The 13,762-nt window shown below is 41.2% G+C and overlaps 1 protein-coding gene across 5 annotated transcripts in view; it reads left to right on the forward strand.

Annotated features, from left to right (window-relative positions):
• CPEB3 (cytoplasmic polyadenylation element binding protein 3) overlaps window positions 1-13,762 on the forward strand; it is a 222,420-nt gene that overhangs the window by 180,231 nt on the left and 28,427 nt on the right. The gene's annotated exons all lie outside the window — the stretch shown is intronic.

Consider the following 13,762-nt stretch of genomic DNA (forward strand, 5'->3'; position numbering starts at 1 on the left):
AGTCCTTGATGGCCTCTTCCGGTTCCATTGCCACGGAGGCGAGGTGATCAATTACTCGGAGAAACGTGTGTCCAGAGTTGGCTCTTGGGTATGCTCTATGTATTCAGTTTTGTAAATAATATATAGATTAGATCAAGTTGTGATGTAAAATTTTAACTCGAATTGGGTACTACTGGTTGGAATTTTACATTAACTACAAATAAGTGATTAGGAACAGAAGAAAAGAAATTGGAAAATTCTTGCTTAGTGGTATAAAGATTATGCTTAGATTTCTGCCTATATCTTGTGTTTTATAGCTTGTTAGTGAGGCATGGGCTAATGCAGAATGTACTGCATTTATGCAATTAGCAAATAACTGCTAGTTTTCATTTTATCTATTATATTAGCAACAAAATGGCATTTAACTGGGTAAAGCTCCTATCTAAATATTTGAGTATTGTGACATCTCTACTTGCAAGGTTTGAGTGAAAGATTAGTCACAGATTAGTGAAAAAAAGTATCTTTTTGTTAAACTGGCTTATTTGTATGGATTGTTGCTTTTTCACCAGTTTGTATGGTATGTCAGCTAACATTTTCTGTTTTTTTTTTTATATTAACCAAACTTCTCTATCTCAGCTGCAATAGTGTTCCATTTTACCCACAGAGTATTTTATAATTAATGCTGTTGACTTTATACCCCAAAACGGGTCAAGAAGTGGATATGTGATTTGGGGATGTTTAAATTTGTATGACAGTGAAGTTAATGCAACAAGTAGAAAACTCGGGTGCTAACACAGGATAACTTCTGCTCTTTTCCTTTTCTGGATATAGTTCTGTTGGGGTATAAAGTATTAGGTATTTGTATTTTTGCTGTCAAAATAATGGACATAACTTTTAGAGTGTTCACAGCTAAGATCTCTGTATTTGTTTTTTCAACTAACAACTAATTTTAAATGTATCGTATTTTTTATTACCTGTTCTCTTAGATTGTTTTTGCTAGTAACCTTACTCAGCTTCCGCCTGTGGGGCTTGGCCTGTGTTGCTTGTGTGGAACTGCAGTACTGTGACTGAACACGGAGCTCAATGCAGCTGTTGCTTACAACCGCTTAAACTTTGTAGTTTGGACTTCATTTTTTTTCTGTAATAACAACTTATTAAATCTAGTTGTATGAAGTACTGACACTTGTCATCCTTTGCATTTGCTAAGGAATAACCTGGAGCATGTGGATCGCACCTGGGGTCATTTTGCTCATTCCAATTTGCTCGATTGGCTTTCTGGGGGCGGGGAGAACAAATTCCTTTACGACAGATTAAGTACAGCAAAATTCACCTTTTCTCTGACACAACACTCATTTTAAAAAAAAAGGCACGAGTATATTTGAGACGGGAAGGGGATTGTTGACACAATGTGACCGTGTATTCAGTGCAAGGTGTTTAGAGCTGCAGTTGGGTTTTTATGCCAGCGCTGCCTCATGAAACCAATTCTCAAAATCAAAATCAAGAAAGGCAGTGAAAACGTAAGTACGCCCCCTTTCGTTTTATTTTTCACGCTAGGCCCTCCAATCGTTTCCGAAAAAGGGTCCTTAAAAATCCCAGATCGGTTGTGGCCGAGCCGGAAGCTCTCGTGGGGCGCTAACTTGAATCCTTTTAGAAAACGGACCCCAACAAAGAATCGCCTGAAGGGTTTTGAGGACCTGCCGGGGCCAGCGGCCCACCCCCGGGGTTGGTCTCGGTGGTCAGGTGGGGTCCGGCGCAGGGGTCCCGCAACTTCCCGGCCGCCGGCCAAGAGCGCGAGCCGCGCTGCGCCCGGGGCCGCGCGGGGGGCTCGGGGCGCCCAGGGGGCCGCACTCGCGGTGGGGGGCGGAGGGGGGCGGCCGCCGGCCGGGAGCCGGGGCTCCAAGTGCTCCCGGCTGGGCGGCGGGGCCCGCGCGGGGCCGCTGGCCTCGGGAGGGCTGAGGGTCGGCCGGGGAAGCCGTGGGCTCCGCTGTCCCCCGCGCGGCCGCGCCGAGGGCTGCCCGGTGCCGCACACGCTCGCGCCGCGGGCCAGCCCGCCGCCGTCTGCGCCCCCCGTCTCTGCGGCGCGCCCCTTGCTGCCGCCGGGCCCCAGCCTGCCCCTCCCCTGGGTGGCCCGGCGGGTCGCGGTGGCCCGTCCCCTCCTCGCCGCAGCCCTGCAGGTAAGCGGGCCGGGCCTGGGTGCGCGCTCGGCCGCCGCGGCGGCGGGACGGCGGTTCACGTTTGCAGCTCCCTCCGAAACGGGGAGAAGAATATAATGTTTCAGGTCGCGTTTACAATGGATTTTGTGAAAACATATCATACACTAAGCGACTAATGGAATCCTGTTTTCAGAACCCTGGGCTGGCTCGGACGCCACATTTGTCCCCTGGCAAAAAGGCTCGGTTGGCCTCCCTCTTGGAGCGGAGGGGGAGTGGGAGCGAGTGGTGCCTGTTCTGCCTCGGGGTGAAAACCGGGAGTCCCGGGTCCGGGTGCCGTGGGCTGAAGCAGCGCCCCCGCTAGGTCCTGGCGGCCCGCGGAGCGATGCGCCGGCCGGGCTGGGGCTGGGGCGGCTGGGGCTGCGGTCAAGGTGCCCGCTTCACAGGAAGGGTCACTACCCGCAACACGGAACTCAGCTTTAAAACTGGACTTGGGTGGGTTTCACCAGACCCTTGACACCTGGGTCACTGGGGCACTCTCAAATTGGAAGACACATTTTAACTGGAACGTTGTGCTAAATAGATTTCCTAATGGGGCGAAGGGAGTCCAAACTGATGGGTATACTGCTGTTCAAAGGATTGTTGGGAAGAAAAACTGTTTCCTCCACCAGTTTGGGTTCATAGATTAGGAGCCTGCGAATTAACTGATAGACAGAGTTGCAGGGGAAAAGACACAGTTTATTCCTGTGCAGACACAGCACCCGCAGCAGTGGCCCATCAGCAGTTAGAGACGGGTTTCTAGCCGTCCTAAGGGGGGAACGGGAGGGAGGGGAGAAAGGGCTTCTGTGGGAACAGCAAACGGCTTCTTTAGGAAAGACGGTGGGTTTTTAGAGGAACAAGTGGAAGATGGGAAAGTTGGTGCTAGTTTGTTTATGCAGGTGCAGCGTTGTCGCCGTCTTCCTTCCAGCCAGTGAGACTCCCCCGGAGGGGGCATGATTACAGCCTCCTCTCAGTTTCCGCCTTAGTCAGATCAGGGAAGCTCTTGAAAAGCTTCTTTTTGCATCTATTGATTCTCAAATGCCTTTGGTTTAAGATTTTCAGGGGCCCGCGGCCTAGTGCTTAAGTTCCCGCGCTCCCCTTCGCCAGCCCGGGGTTCGCAGGTTCGGATCAGGGTCCGGGACCTAGCACCGCTCATCAAGCCATGCTGAGGCAGCGTCCCACATAGAACGACCTACAGCTAGGACATACAACTAGGTACTGGGGCTTTGGGGAGAAAAAAAGAGGAAGCTTGGTAACAGATGTCAGCTCAGCGCCAATCCTCCCCACCAAAACAAAACAAACCCATCTTCATATCAACTTGGGGGGACCCTCGGGGGTCCCCACGTAAATGGCTGCAATGAAGCTATCACTGGAACGGGTAACTGAAGTTGCCTTTACTCTGTCCCATGACATAGTATTATGGAGGGAATGGAATTCTGAGTCTGGGCATTGTTGGTGTTTAGAGAAGGCGGCCTTGGCTGTAGCTGCATCGTGCACTCACCTGTGTTTCATTCCTGCCCGACAAGGGTCAGCTGAGGTCAGGTCATTTTCTTCTTTGCTGTTACTGGTCAAATCTTTGGTTCAGATGGTTTGAGCTGAACTGTTACGTGTAAGGGAAACTTTCCAACTTGTCAACTTCAGTGCGGGCCTAAACCAAATGAGACTCCTTGAAACTGGAAGAAAAACTCCCCCGGCAAGGTTTGGTCCCTCAGGTGAGGAGTTGTCTTGTGCGCCCGGCCTCTCCTTTCGAAAGACATGGCCCTTCTGCTCAATTTCATCGCTCCTCATTAAAACCAAAATGCGATTCAAAGACATATCCACAGAATGACGACAATTGAAAAGACTGAAATACCAAGTGTTAGGGAGGGAGGATCTAGGTAAGTGCTGGTGGAAGTGTACAGTGATGCAACCATGTTAGAAAACCATTTCACAAGAGCTGAATCTGTGTATATCCCGTGACTCAGCTTTGTCACTCACAGGGAGATGCCCAAGAGAAATGTGGTGTATGTTCCCCAAAGACACATATGAGAATGATCATGGCGGCACCACTGACATAGCCCCACCTGGAAGCTATCCAAATGCCCTGCACATTAGAAGGGATAAACTGTAGTAGATCCAAATGGAATACTGCGTAACAATTTGAGAATGAAGATCTATGAGTATATGCAACATTACAGAAGGATCTCACAAACTTAATGTTGATCAAAATAAGCCAGACACAAAAGACTACAGAATTTATGATTCTATTTATATAAATGGAAGGAGTGACTGAAAGGGGGCAAGAAGGCGGCTTCTGGGGTGCTGGTGACTTTCTTGATCTGGGTGTTGAATTCACATGTGTGTTCAGCTTGTGAAAATCCATTGAGATATACACTGTGATCTGTGCATTTCTCTGTTTCAGTGGAAGATTAAAACAGAAACAGGCTCTGGGAAAGGAAAAAGCTGATGCTGGGAATGAAGGGGATTCTTTCTGGGCACCCTCTACCTAATTCACTTTTCACACTCTAGAGTAACCAGATTCCTTTTCTGGCTGTCACTGCTACCAGTTACCCACATAGCCTGGCCCACCTTCCCAATCACCCAAAATCCACTTCCTTGCTTCCAATCTTCCCCCCTCTTGTCTCCAGGCTCCTTTCTGCTCCTCCTGAAGCCTACCAACATCCAGGGTGATTTTTTTTAAGTTAATTTGCGGGGAGAGGTGGAGTAGAGAAATAAAGTTAAAAAAATTTCATCGTTAATCTCTGCAGTTGACGGCTGAGCATTATACAGTGGAAGCCAGTTCTCTCACAGCGCATGTGCTGACTGGCTTATCAAGTCTTGATTAACATCCAGGATCTGTTGGCCCCACTTCCATGTATAGTCTGATTGATTTTTTAACATTAAAACTTCTTTATTTTGAGATACTTGTAGATTCAGATACTGTTGTAACAAATAAGACAGATCCTATGTATTCTTTACCCAATTTCCCCCTAACATGCTGCAAAACTACATTAAATATCGCAACCAGAATTCTGACACTGATACAGAAAAAATAAAGAACATTTCTGTCACCGCAAGGAACACTCATGTCGCACCCACCTCCCTCCCCCTCTTACCCCCTGAGACCCTCACAATGACTAATCTGTTCTCCAGTTCTGTAACTTCTCAAGAATGGTATATAAATGGAAATGTGCAATATATCCCCTTGTGGGACTGGCTTTTTACAATCAGCACAATTATCCAGAGATTCATCTTGGTGGTTGTTATGTATCAATAGTTTGTTCCTTTTGATTGCCAAGTACAGTCACTTAATGACGGGGCTACGTTCTGAGAAATGCGTCATTAGGTGATTTTGTCATGCGAACATCATAGGATGTACGTACACAAACCTACGTGGTCTAGCCTACTCCACACCCAGGCTGTATGGTACTGCTATGTGGGACCACCGCCACATATGTGGTCCGTCGCTGATCAAAACTTTGTTCTGTGGTGCGTGACTGTGCTATTCCATAGTATGGATGCGCCATAGTTTAACCATTTACTTGTTCAAGGACATCTGGATTGTTTCCAGCTTGGGGTCATTACAAAGCTGCTATAAACATTCATGCACAGGTTTTTGTGTGAACCTGTCTTCATTTTCTCTGGGATAAATGTCCAGGAGTGCAATTAATTGCAGGGTCATATGGTAGTTTCATGTTTAGTTTTTAAGGAAACTACCAAACTGTTTTCTAGAGCAGGTGTACCTTTCTACACATCAACCAAAATGTATGAGTAATCCAGTTTCTCTGTACCCTCTCCAGCATTTGCTTTTGTCACTACTTTTTGGTTTAGCTGTTCTGATAGGTGTGCAATAATATGCCATGGTGGTTTTAATTTGCATTTTGCTAATGACTAACAATACTGAACATTTTTCATGTATATATTTGTCATTCTATATCCTGTTTAGTAAAATGTCTCTATTTTTACCCACGTTCTAATTGGATTGTTTGGGTGTTTTCTTATCATGTATCTTTTTTTTAATCATTTTATTTTACAGAGCAATTTTAAGTTCACAGAAAACTGATCAAATAGTACAGAGTTCCCATGTGCCCTCTTCAATCCCCCCCTCCAAGTTTTCCTTATTAACATCTTGCATTAGTGTGGTTTATTTGTTGCAACTGATCAACCAATATTGATAAATTATTATTGACTAAAGTCCTTGGTTTACATTAGGGCTCAGTACATTGTGTTGTACATTTATGGGTTTTGACACATGCATAGCATCATGTGTCCACCGTTACAGCATCACACAGAATAGTGTGCTCAAAAAGACCTGTGTGCTCCAGCTCTTCATCCCTCCCCCTGGCAACCACTGATCTTTTTATGATCTGTATGGTTTGAGCCTTTTGCAAAATGTCACATAGTTGGAATCATACAGTGTGTAGCCTTTTCAGACTGGCTTCTTTCACTAAGCCATATGCACTTAAGGTTCCTCCATGTCTTTTCATGGCTTCATAGTTTCTTTCTTTTTTTTTTTTCTTTTTTTTTGAGGAAGATTAGCCCTGAGCTAACTACTGCCAGTCCTCCTCTTTTGCTGAGGAAGCCTGGCCCTTAGCTAACATCCATGCCCATCTTCCTCTACTTTATATGTGGGACGCCTACCACAGCATGGCGTGCCAAGCGGTGTCATGTCCGCACCCGGGATCCGAACCCGCAAACCCCAGGCCACCAAGAGGCAGAATGTGTGAACTTAACCACTGAGCCACTGGGCTGGCCCCCAGAGTTTATTTCTTTTTAGTGCTGAATAATATTGCATTGTCTGGATGTACCGTACTTTATCCACTCACCTACTGAAGGACATCTTAGTTGCTCCCTGTTTTTGGCAATTATAAACAAAGCTGCTGTAAACTTGTGTGTGCAGGTTTTTGTGTGGACATAAGTTTTCTGGGTAAATATCTATGAGCACGGCTGCTGGATCATAGGGTTAAGACTATGTTTAGCTTTGTAAGAGACTGCCAAACTGTCTTTCAAAATTCCTGTACTATTTTGCATCCCAATCAGCAATGAGTTCCTGTTGCTCCACATCCTTGTCAGCATTTGGTGTTGTCAGTGTTTTAGATTTTAGCCATTCTTATAGATATGTAGTGGCATCTGTTTTAAATTTGAGTTCCCTAATGATGTATGCTGTTGAGTATCTTTTCATGTGCTTATTCACCATCTGTCTTATCTTTGGTGAGAAGTCTGTTCAGATCTTTTGCCCATTTTTGTACTGGGTTGATTGTTTTCTTATTGTTCAGTTTTAAGAGTTCTTTGGATACAAATTCTTTATGTGTTTTGCAGATATTTTCTCAGTCTGTGGCTTATCTTTTCATTCTTTTAATAGTGTCTTTTGCAGAGCAGAAGTTTTTAATTTTAATGAAGTTTAGCTTATCAGTTTTTTCTTTCAGAGACCATGCTTTTCATGTTGTATCTAACAATTCATTGCCAAACCCAAGATCATCTCGATTTTCTTTTATGCTATCCTCTAGAAGTTTTATAGTTTTGTGTTTAATATTTAGGTCTATGATCTATTTTGAGGTAATTTTTGTGTGAGGTGTACGTGTCTACATTCACTTTTTTGCATGTGGATGTCCAGATGTCTCAGCACTGTTTATTGAAAAGACCATCTTTTCTCCATTGTGTTGCCTTTGCTCCTCTGTCAAAGATCAGTTGACTATATTTGTGAGTGTCTATTTCTGGGTCCTATATTTTGTTCCATTGATCTATTTGTCTATTCTTTCACCAGAACTACACCATCTTGATTACTGTAGCTTTATATTGTCTTGAAGTCAGGCAGTGTCAATCCCACCATTTGGGCTTTTTTTCAGTATTATGTTGGTTATTGTAGTTTTTTTTCTTTTTTATAAACTTTAGAATCAGTTTGTCAATATCCACAAAATAACTTGCTAGGATTTGAATTGAGACTGCATTGAATCTGTAGATCAGGTTGGGAAGAACCAACATAACAATATCACGTCTTCTTATCCATGAATATGAAATTTATCTCCACTTATTTATTTCTTTCATTAGAATTTTGTAGTTTTTCTCATATAGATCTTACACACATTTTTTAGATTTATACCTAAGCTTTTCATTTTGGGGGAACTAATGTTGGTTATGGGAAAGCAATGAACTTTTTAGCTTTATATCCTGCAAGCTTGCTATAAGCACTTATAAATTTCAGGGTTTTTGTTTGTTTTGTCAATTGTTTGGGATTTTCTACATAGACAACCATATGTCATCTGTAAACAAAGACAGTTAAATGTCTTCCTTTCCAACCTGTATGCCTTTTCTTATTGTATTAGCTAGGACTTGCAGTGTAATGCTGAGTAGGAGTGGTGAGAGGAGACATCCTGGCCTTGTTTCCAAGCTTAAAGGGAAAGCATCTAGATTATCAGCCTTAAGTGTGCTGTTAGCTATAGGTTTTTTGTAGCTGTTCTTTCTCAAGTTGAAGAAGTTCCCTCTATTCCTAGTTTGCTAGTTTTTATAATGAATGGGTATTGAGTTTTGTCAAAGGCTTTTTCTGCTTCTATTAAAATGATTATATGATTATTCTTCGTCAGCCTGTCAGTGTAATGCATTCTATTCATTTTTTAATGTTGAGCCAGCTTTTCATACCTAGAATAAATCCCACTTGGTCCTGGTGTGTAACTCTATTTATACACTGTTGGATTCGATTTGCTAATATTTTGTTGAGAGTCCCATGAGACATACTGGTCTGTAGTTTTCCTTTCTTGTAACGTCTTTATCTGGTTTGGTATTGGAGTAATACTCTCCTCATAGAATGAGATGGGATGTGTTCCTTCTGCTTCTATTTTCTGAAAGATATTGTAAAGAATTGGTATCATTTCTTCCTTCAATGTTTGGTAGAATTTGTCAGTGAAACTCTCTGGGTCTGGTCCTTTCTGTTTTGGAAAGTTATTAATGATTGATTCAATTTCCTTAATAGATGTGGGCCTATTCAGAGTATCTATTTCTCCTTGTGTGAGTTTTGGTAGACTGTACCTTTCAAGGAATTGATCTATTTCATGTAAGTTATCAAATTTGTGGGCACAGAGTTGTTCACAATCTTTTATTATCCTTTTAATGTCCATGAGCTCAGTAGTGGTGGCCTCTCCTTCGTTTCTGATATTAGTAATTCATGTCTTCTCTTTATTTTTTCTTTGGGTTAGCCTAGCTAGATAGAGGTTTATCAATTTTATTGATCTTTTCAAAGAACCAACATTTTTGGTTTTAGTGATTTTTCTCATTTTCCTGTTTTCAGTGTCATTGATTTTTGCTCTAATTTTCCTTCTTTTTTTCCATTTGTGTTAGATTTATATTACTCTTCTTTTAGTTTACTAAATTGGAAGCTTAGGTTTTAATTTCAGGTCTTTCTTCATTTGCAATATATGCATTCAATGCTATAAATTTTGCTCTATGTACTGCTTTCATTGCATCCCACAAATTGATAGGTCGTTATTTTCATTTAATTCAAAACATTATTTTAATTTCTCTTGAGATTTCTTCTTTGACCCATGTGTTATTTAGAAATGTGTTGTTTAATCTCCAAACATTTTGGGGTTTTTTTTCCCCAGCTATCATTCTTCTATTGATTTCCAGGTTAATTCCATTGTGGTCTGAGAGCATACTTTCTATGATTTCTATCTTTTAAGTTTGTTGAAGTGTGTGTGTTATGGCCCAGAATATGACCTATCTTGGTCAATTTTCCATGTCAGCTTAAGAAATATATATATTTTGCTGTTGAGTATTGTTCAGTTCTACTGTATCCTTACTGATTTCTTTGCCTGCTGGCTCTGTCAGTTACTGATAGAGATAAGGGGATGCTTCCACCTACAGTAGGGGATTTGTCTCTCTCTCCTTGCAGTTCTATCAGTTTTTGCCTCACATATTTGGGCGCTCGGTTGTTGGGTGCATACATCTTAGGGACTGTTATGTCTTCTTGGAGAATGGATCTTTTTATCATTATGTAATGCCCTTTGTTAACTCTGAAAATTTTCCTCATTCTGAAGTCTGCTTTGTCTAAAATTAATATAACTACTGCAGCATTCTTTTGTGTGAGCATGGTATATCTTATACTTTCAATTTTTATTTTTAATTGGGGTAAAAAACCACAGAAGACAAAATTTACCATCTTACCCATCAGTTCTTGGATGTTGTTCACTTGTTCCATTAAACCCTGTGGCACAACTACAGTTCAGTAGTGTTAAGTATATTCATTATTGTGCAATGGATGTCCAGAACTTTTTCATCCTGCAAAACCCAAACTCTATACCCATTAAGCAACAACTCCCCACTTCCTCCTCCCCAGGACCTGGCAATGACCATTCTACTTTCTGTTTCTATGAACATAACTACTCTAGATACTTCATTTAGGTGGAATCATACAGTATTCGTCTTTTTCTGACTGGCATATTTCACTTAGCATATCCTCAAGGTTCATCCATGTAGAATATATCAGAATTTCCTTCCTTTTTTAAAGCTAAGTAATACTCCGTTGTCTGTCTATACCACATTTTATTTGTCCATTCATCCATTAATGCACCACTTGGGTTGCTTGGCTATTGTGAACAATGCTGCTAGGAAAATGGGTGTGCAAATCTCTCTTCGAGGTCCTTTCAAATGTATTGGATACTCAGAAATAAATTGCTGGGTCATATGGTGATTAATTAATCTTTTGAGGAAACACCATACTGTTTTCCATGGTGGCTGCACCATTTTACATTCCCATCAGCAGTGCATAAGGGTTCCAATTTCTTCAAATTCTTGCTAACACTTGTTATTTTGTTGGGGTTTTAAAAAATAGTATCCATCCTAATGGGCAGAGGTGATTCCATCCCTTTACTTTTAATATATGTCTTTATATTAAAGTCGGGTTCTTACAGCTAACATATAGTTGAGTCTTATTTTTTTGCTGAGGAAGATTAGCCCTGAGCTACTATCTGTTACCAATCTTCGTTTTTATCCCCCTTTGGTGAGGAAGATTGGCCCTGAGCTAACATATGTTGCCAATCTTCCTCTTTTTGCTTGAGGAAGATTGTCACTGAGCTAACATCTGTGCCCATCTTCCTCTACTTTGTATGTGGGACACTTGTGACAGCATGACTTGATGAGCGGTGTGTAGGTCCATCCCTGGGACCTGAACCCACAAACCCCAGGCCACCAAAGCAGTGTGTGTGAACTTAACCACTATGTCACTGGGCTGGCCCCAACCAATCTTCCTCTTTTTTTGCTTGAGGAAAATTAGCCCTGAGCTAACATCTGTGCCAGTCTTCCTCTACTTTTTATGCGGGTTGCCACCACAGCACAGCGGATGAGTGGTGTACATCCATTCACAGGATCTGAACCCACCAACCTGGGCCGCCAAAGTGAAGCACACCAAACTTCACCACTAGGCCACAGAGCCAGCCCCAGGTCTTATTTTTTTTTTTAATCTACTCTCTGTCTCTACCTTTTAACTGGTGTATTTAGGCCATTTACACTTAAAGTGACTGTTGATACAGTAAGATTAGTATCTACCATATTTGTAGCTGTTTTTTATTCACTGCTTCATTTTAAAATTTCCCCTCTTTTTCTGCCTTTTCTGGATTAATTTGAGCAAATTTTAAGATTCCATTTTCTCTCATCTCTTAGAACATCAATTATACTTCTTTTACAAATTTTTTTAACGGCAGCCCTAGGGTTTGCAGTTTACATTTAAACTAATCTAAGTCCACATTCCAATAGCACCATACCATGTTTCATGGGTGTGCAGACACCTTATAATAGAGTACAGTCATGCATCACTTAATGATGGGGATATGTTCTAAGAAATGCATTGTTAGGCGATATTGTCACTGTGCAAACATCATACAGTGTACTTACACAAACCTAGATAGTATAGCCTATTACACACCTAGGCTATATAGTACCAATCTTACGGGACCACCGTTGTACATATGGTCCATCATTGACCAAAACATCATTAGGCAGTATGCAACTGTATCTCCAACTGTCCCTTTTAACATGGCCGTCATTGTTTAATTATATATAAGCCATAATCACTGAATACATTGTTGCTATTATTTCAAAGTTATATATTAGATCAATTAAGAATAAAAAAAGTAAAAGATTTTGTTCTATTTTCATTTATTCCTTCTCATGTTCTTCTTTTCTTTATCAAGATCTGAGTTTCTGATCTGTATCATTTTCCTTCTCTCTGAAGGATTTCTTTTAACACTCCATGTGAGGCAGGTCTACTGGTGACAAATTCCCTCAGTTTTTGTTTGAGAAAGGCTTTATTTCTCCATTTTTTAAGAATTTCACTTGATACAGAATTGTAGGTTGGTGGGGTTTTTCTTTCACCACTTAAATATTTCACTCCACTCTTCTTGCTTGTGTGGTTTGTGAAGAAAAATCTGATGTAATTTTTATCATTGTTCCTTCATAGGTGTTTTTTTCCTCTGGTTTCTTCCAAAACTTTTTCTGTCTTTGGTTTTCTGCTGTTTAAATATGATATGCCTAGGTGTAGATTTTTTGGCACTTATTCTGTTTGCTTTCTCTGAGCCTCCTGATCTGTGGTTTGCTTTCTGACATCCATTTTGGAAAATCCTCAGTCATTATTATTTAAAATATTTCTCTTGCTCCTTTCTCTCTCTCGTTCTTCTTCTGATACTCCATTACGCATATGTTAAACCATTTGTAATTGTCCCTCTATTCTTGGATATGGTCTATCTTTTTCATTTTTTTTCCTCTTTGCATTCCAGTTTGGGAAGTTTCTAAGCCCATCAAAGGTATTTTTCATTTCTGTTCTGTTTTTTTTTAGCATTTCCTTTTAATTCTTAGAGTTTCAATCTCTTGGTTTAAATTACCCATCAGTTCTTGGATGTTGTTCACTTGTTCCATTAAACCCTGTGGCACAATAGTCATACTTACTTTAAATTTCCAAAATAATTCCAAACTCTTTGCCATAAGTTAAGCCTAGTAGTGATGCTTGCTTTGTCTCTTCAGATTGTATCTTTTCTTGCCTCAGCATCTTTTGTAATTTTTTGTTGAAAACTGGACGTGATGTATTGGGAAGTAGGAATTGAGGTAAACAGGCCTTTAGTGTGAGATTTTGTTTATCTGGCTCTGAGTTAAGCTCTGTTTAATGTTTGCTGTAGTTCCAGGTGTTGGGGGCTGCAGTTTCCTCCAGCATCCTTGTTTTTGTCTCCTTTTTTGCCTTTGGTTTCCCTAGAAACTCTCTTTAAAAAAACCAGACTTCTTGAGATATAATTCACATACCATACAATTCACCCATTTTAACTGTACAATTCAGTAGTTTTTAATATATTCACAGATATATGCAACCATCACCACAATTTTAGAACATTTTCATCACCTCACAAAGAAATCTGTAACTTTTACCTATCATCTGCCTATACCACACTCCCAGCCTTAACTACTAGTTTTCTTTGTCTCTATAGATTTTCCTGTTCTGGATGTTTCATATGAATGGAATCATATAACATCTGGTCTTCTGTGACTGACTACTTTTACTTGGCATAATGTTTTCGAGGTTCATCCACACTGTAGCATGTATCAATACTTTATTCATTTTTATGGCCAAATAATATTCC

This window comes from Equus przewalskii, chromosome 1 (assembly GCF_037783145.1).
Source record: "Equus przewalskii isolate Varuska chromosome 1, EquPr2, whole genome shotgun sequence".
In the NCBI taxonomy this organism is placed as follows: domain Eukaryota; kingdom Metazoa; phylum Chordata; class Mammalia; order Perissodactyla; family Equidae; genus Equus; species Equus przewalskii.